The sequence below is a fragment of the Salvelinus alpinus genome, chromosome 10 (genome assembly GCF_045679555.1).
Source record: "Salvelinus alpinus chromosome 10, SLU_Salpinus.1, whole genome shotgun sequence".
Classification (NCBI taxonomy): Eukaryota; Metazoa; Chordata; class Actinopteri; order Salmoniformes; family Salmonidae; genus Salvelinus; species Salvelinus alpinus.
The window spans coordinates 63,458,125-63,465,084 of NC_092095.1; positions in this window are offsets into that span (position 1 = coordinate 63,458,125).

A 6,960-nucleotide genomic window follows, 5' to 3' on the forward strand; every position below is an offset into this window, starting at 1 on the left:
AGGTCCCTAGGTTTGAACACTTAGCAACGCGCCGCTTCTACGGTGGCACGCACCCTACCGCGCACCCACCACCACCACCACCAGCCTACCGCGCACCCACCACCACCACCACCAGCCTACCGCGCACCCACCACCACCACCCTACCGCGCACCCACCACTCATCCACCTTCAAACAACACAGGAGAACAAACATTCACATCATCACCGCTCGTCCCTCAGTAGAAAAACCCCTCCTGCTGCTGTTGCATCCGATGGAATTCTGTCTCAGCCGCTGCCGTAGACTCACTGGGCCGAATCCTATCCTGACATCTGTGGGTGTAAAATGACATTTACACGAAATTAAGAGTTATGCACACAATCTCAAATTAAGATTTGCTCTGTGTTTGTTTTGTGTCAACATTGTCAGCAGGTATAAAGGCACTAGAAACTGTATAGGACTATTTCAGTACATTTAGCCTGCCCTCTTGGTTAGATGTATCTCCTAACAGCACAGGGGTGTCTGAATAGTTTTTAATAAGAAGCCCAGAGTGTCCTGCTGGCCATGTAGGGCTAGATGGACTCACAAACACACCCTGGCATACCTGCTCACAAAGACAGGAGTACTTGCAGAGCTGCCCTTGTCTTCAACACACCACACACACGTAACGGACACGCATATGTAACAGTATAACTTTAGACCGTTCCCTCGCCCCGACCCGGGCGCGAACCAGGGACCCTCTGCACACATCAACAACAGTCGCCCACGAAGCGTCGTTACCCATCGCCCCACAAAAGCCGAGGCCCTTGAAGAGCAAGGGGAAACCCTGCTTCAAATCTCAGAGCAAGTGACGTAACCGATTGAAACGCTTTTAGCGCGTACCCGCTAACTAGCTAGCCATTTCACATCCGTTACACTTACACACACACGCACGCACACACACGCATGCACGCACGCACACACACACACACACACACACCCTGCAAGTCCCCACAGGCAGGTGGTTGAGTCGTTCTGAGAGAGCGGCCCGCATTGCACTACAAAGTCAAAGTTGATCAGTTAATTAATTAGATCTCTGGCCTTAAACGTTAGTGCCGGCGGAGTTTAGGAAACATTAAAGAGCTTATCGTCATTACAGGCATATTTTTCAATCATTACCACGGCTCTGGGCTGTGATCTACATGACAGGAGCGATAAAGGTTGGGGTTGGTTCTCATGCCATGTGTTCCCTGTGTGATCTAGACCTGGGTTCAATTAGTATTCAAAATAATTGACAATACATTATCTCCGCTTCATTAAGCTTACCTGGTGCAATGGAACCAATAGAATAGTCCCAAAAGTGCACATCTGCATCACCTGGCACTCCAGGCGCAGTAAAACAAACGTTTAAAGTATTTGAAAAGATTTTAAGTAGTGTTTGAACGCAGGTCTGCAGTGATCTGCTGTCCCAGTCAGTCAGCAGTTTATTGACTCTCTCTGGGTTACTGGTCCTCAGGGTTTGTTCAACCTGCTGATAAGGACCTGCATGTCTGATCTCGCAGAGGTGCATTTAAGAGCAGAATCAGTCAAAAAAAGTAAATCACACACACACACACACACACACACACACACACGCACACGCGCACACACACACACACACACACCTGTTGACTGATAATGTTCCTGGAATGCACATACATGAATTGAGCCACCCTCACTTTAGGTGCTTATTTCTATAAAACAGTGACTTATTTCTATAAAACAGTTGCTTATTTCTATAAAACAGTTGCTTATTTCTATAAAACAGTGGCTTATTTCTATAAAACAGTTGCTTATTTCTATAAAACAGTTGCTTATTTCTATAAAACAGTTGCTTATTTCTACAAAACAGTTGCTTATTTCTATAAAACAGTTGCTTATTTCTATAAAACAGTGGCTTATTTCTATAAAACAGTTGCTTATTTCTATAAAACAGTTGCTTATTTCTATAAAACAGTTGCTTATTTCTACAAAACAGTTGCTTATTTCTATAAAACAGTTGCTTATTTCTATAAAACAGTTGCTTATTTCTATAAAACAGTTGCTTATTTCTACAAAACAGTTGCTTATTTCTACAAAATAGTTGCTTATTTCTATAAAACAGTTGCTTATTTCTATAAAACAGTTGCTTATTTCTATAAAACAGTTGCTTATTTCTACAAAACAGTTGCTTATTTCTATAAAACAGTTGCTTATTTCTATAAAACAGTTGCTTATTTCTATAAAACAGTGGCTTATTTCTATAAAACAGTTGCTTATTTCTATAAAACAGTGGCTTATTTCTACAAAACAGTTGCTTATTTCTATAAAACAGTCGCTTATTTCTATAAAACAACATGTGCATCGCCTCCTCCAGAATATTTATCCTCCTGAACTTGAGACTCTGTGATAACATTCTGGATACAGGACATGTTGCTTCACACACACAGTTTTTGGTAACTCTGAGAGGAATCACTGCCAAGAGCAGGTCAGACACAATGCTAAACACTACACATAATTTGATCTCCCTGTTTATGAAGGACATTTCCAGGAAATGCAAACTTGAAGTGTATTCAAGGTTTAAAAATGCTTCTAAAGTTTGTAATTTCCATTTTAAAATGTCAGACTTGATATTGTCACGACTTCCGCCGAAGTCGGGTCCTCTCCTTGTTTGGGCTGCGCTCGGCGGTCGGCGTCGCCGGTCTTCTAGCCATCATCGATCCACTTTTCATTTTCCATTTGTTTTGTCTTGTTTTTCCTCACACCTGGTTTCAATTCCCTCATCATTTGTTGTGTATTTAACCCTCTGTTCCTCCCATGTCTTAGTGTGGGATTGTTTATTGTAAGTGCTTGTGCACGTGTTGACGGGTTTTTGTACCCAAATGTCTTGTTATTTTTATGCCGTGGGTTTTGCTATTAAACTGCTCTGGCTATTACCAAGTTCTGCTCTCCTGCGTCTGACTTCCCTGCCACCGATTACGCACCCCTTACAGATATGCCCTAACTAAAAAATGTATCAACCCCTACAAAAATGTCTATAAATTATAATCCAAAGAATAATTATATTTTCCTGCTGTGAGAAAATGCTCAAATTAAGATCCTACATATGTATTGGCAAACTATGTGTAAAACTATAATACTACTGTACGATAGCTATAATACAACTGTCCCCCTGATACCTTTGGTACCAACATAGAGCAGATGTACGTCTATGGTTGTCTGGCCAACATGACGACTGTCTCTAAGTCTGATCCTTCATTTCAGGTTTCCTTTCCTTGAATCCTCTGATGTTTTCAATAGGAAGTAAGTGAAGGGCGTGAGGAGAGGACACAAGGATTCAAGGAAACACAATTGCCATTCCGCCAAAGATCCACAGACAAGTTACACCACCTGGACACTGTGTGAGCTCCCAGCTCTTCATGTACTCACGTCTCAGCCGGGCAACCCTGGTTCTGATAAATGGTTTGGGTTCAACAATGGGCTTTTTATGAAGTGAAAATCAGCTCTCCATCTCTTTCCTAATTAGACTAATTCCCACACTGTTAGAGCTGCTCGATAAATCACCCTGCTCTCCGCCAGACCTTGAGACCCTAATTAATGTCGTCTCATTAAGGAGATAACGGTAATTTATTAGAGTTTTTTTCTCTTCCCGCTCTCTCTCTCTCCCTTTTTTCTTCTGTAATTTATTAACTAATATTGAGCTTTGCTTTATGATATGCACACTGGACATGGGAATGTCTCTGTCTATCTATCTCTGTCTCCTTCTCTTCTCTCTCTTAGTTAGAGGTGTTGGTGGGTCTTCAGCAGGTGTGTATCAGCATTTTTTGATCTGTGACCTCACAAACACTAAACGAGGACAGCGATATGGCCTGATTCCCTGCTGTGTCATCACAAAGCATGAGCTAATTAGGAGATTGTTTGCTTGTTACTAAATTGGACAAAAACAGGTTGCCTTAACTGGATTTAAATGAACTGACCAAATAGATAGATGAATCTCAACGAGAAAAAAAACATTAGTGGGCCGACTGGAAAACTTGTCGCATCAGCAATTTTTTGTACAAGCTCATCAAATTAAGGTTATTATCACCACGGTAGCTACATCACATAGTTTCAAATCAGCAGTGAAACCAAGGTTGAATATCCAATAAGCTCTCACAGTCTCACGTCAGAATTAGACGCTCATCCTTGTTTCTCAAACGTCAAATTTCGATGTGGTTCCAAACGTCAAATTTCAAAATGTTTAAGGTTATGGTTAAATTTAGGCATTAACTGAGAATTCTTAGGATTAGGCATTAACTCAGAATGGTTAATGTAAGGGTTAAGGTTTTATATAGGCTTATAACAAAAATATAAGAAACAAACAGGTTTTTTTTCAAACTTGCAAACTTTGGAATCAGAGACAGATGCTTACGCTCATCCTCGCCCACAACACCCTCGCAAAACCGAAACCTACTGCGCTTACTGTTGCCCCCTAATGGCCAGTTTTCACGTCATCTCCCGACATCCTCAGACATAGACTGACGTTGAATACTGACTTGTATAACAGTGATCTGTTTGGAATATCTCATAATGGGTACTATACATAGCCTGAAGAATAATCTCATAGTAAAATGGTGAACGCAGGACTGAGTACCCAATCATATAAGACTTGAGGGAGGGAACTGGTTGATAACATTTTCCCACAATCGTTACATAGCTGTTTCTCTATCATATCGATTCAGAGAAAGCATATGTTTGCCCCAGACAAACAAACAGTTAAAAAGTTCAGATTCCTTCTCAAAAACGGTCTAATCTACGCCTTGATTGGGACACACTGCTCTATCCTCTTCCTCTCTCTGTTCCACACCTCCTTCTCTCTCCCACACTACCTCCCTCTCTCCCACACTACCTCCCTCTCTCCCATACTACCTCCCTCTCTCCCACACTACCTCCCTCTCTCCCACACTACCTCCCTCTCTCCCACACTACCTCCCTCTCTCCCACACTACCTCCCTCTCTCCCACACTACCTCCCTCTCTCCCACACTACCTCCCTCTCTCCTATACTACCTCCCTCTCTCCCACACTACCTCCCTCTCTCCCACACTACCTCCCTCTCTCCCACACTACCTCCCTCTCTCCCACACTACCTCCCTCTCTCCCACACTACCTCCCTCTCTCCCACACTGACACCCTCTCTCCCACACTGACACCCTCTCTCCCACACGACCTCCCACTCTCCCACACTAGCTCCCTCTCTCCCAGACAACCTCCCTCTCTCCCATACTACCTCCCTCTCTCCCACACTACCTCCCTCTCTCCCACACTACCTCCCTCTCTCCCACACTACCTCCCTCTCTCCCACACTGCCTCCCTCTCTCCAACACTACCTCCCTCTCTCCCACACGACCTCCCACTCTCCCACACTAGCTCCCTCTCTCCTATACTACCTCCCTCTCGCCCACACGACCTCCCTCTCTCCCATATCTGCTTCCCTCCTTCCCTTCCTCTAGCCTTCCTTCCTTTTCTCCTGCCGTCCTCTCTCCTGTCTCTCCTGGGTTTTTTTCCCAGGTAACAAAAGCTCCTTTCAGCCTATCAGGGCAGCTGGTGATCTTTATGGCCGTTTAATGGGTTCTTCCAGCTAACAGTCTATTTTACTGCTCGCTATACAAGGGCCCCATTGTGTGCAGCGGCACTGATAGCAGATAAACACTTGTTATCAGGCACAATAAGACATCATTACTTTCACCCTGGTATCTCCCCATTCCTCTCCTCACTGCATTATCTCACCACTTAGGAGGGATAGAGAGAACCATCAAGCTCTTTGAAGATCTCCGTCGCGGCAACGCCATCTCCTTCACTTGTTCTCTGTTTCATTCTCTCTCTCACACACTCGAGAGGCGCATATACTCTCTCACACTTTTATTTATTTAATGTATTTAACCTTTATTTAACTAGGCAAATCAGTTGAGAACAAATTCTTATTTACAATGACGGCCTACCAAAAGGCTAAAGGACACCTGCAGAGACTGGGGCTGGGATTAATAAATAAATAAATAAATATAGGACAAAACACACATCATGACAAGAGAGACAACACAACACTACATAAAGAGAGACCTAAGACAACAACATAGCATGGCAGCAACACATGACAACACAGCATGGTAGCAACACAACATGACAACAACATGGTAGCAACACAACATGGCAGCACAAAACATGGTACAAACTTTATTGGGCACAGACAACAGCACAAAGGGGAAGAAGGTAGAGACAACAATACATTGTGCAAAGCAGCCACAACTGTCAGTAAGAGTGTCCATGATTGAGTCTTTGAATGAAGAGATTGAGATTGAGAAAGGGTGACATCGGGCGGGCCTGGCTCTGTAGAGAAGTCAGGCTATGTGCCCACTGCCCACAAAATGAGGTGGAAACCAAACTGCAATTCCTTACCTCCTGCCAACTGTATGACCATCAGAGACACATATTTCCCTCAGATTACACAGACCCACAAATAATTTTAAAACAAATCCAATCTTGATAAACTCCCATATCTATTAGGTGAAATACCAGTATTCCATCACAGCAGCAAGATTTGTGACCTGTTGCCACGAGAAAAGGGCAACTAGTGAAGAACAAACACCATGTAAATACAAGCTGTTTATTTATTTTCCCTTTCAACTATTTGCACAGTGTTACAACACTGAATATACACTCTAAGAAAAAAGGGTTCCAAAAGGGTTACAACCCCCAAAGAAAAACCCTTTTAGGTTCCAGGTTAAAACCCTCTGTGAAAAGGGTTCTACCTGGAACCCAAAAGGGTTCTACCTGGAACCAAAAAGGGTTCTACCTGGAACCAAAAAGGGTTCTTCAAAGGGTTATCCTATGGGGACAGCCAAAGAACCCTTTTAAGTTCAAGATAGCTCCTTTTTTGGTAATATTATAGCATTTGAAATGTCTTTATTATTTAAAAACTTTTGGGAGTGTAATGTTCACTGTTAAAT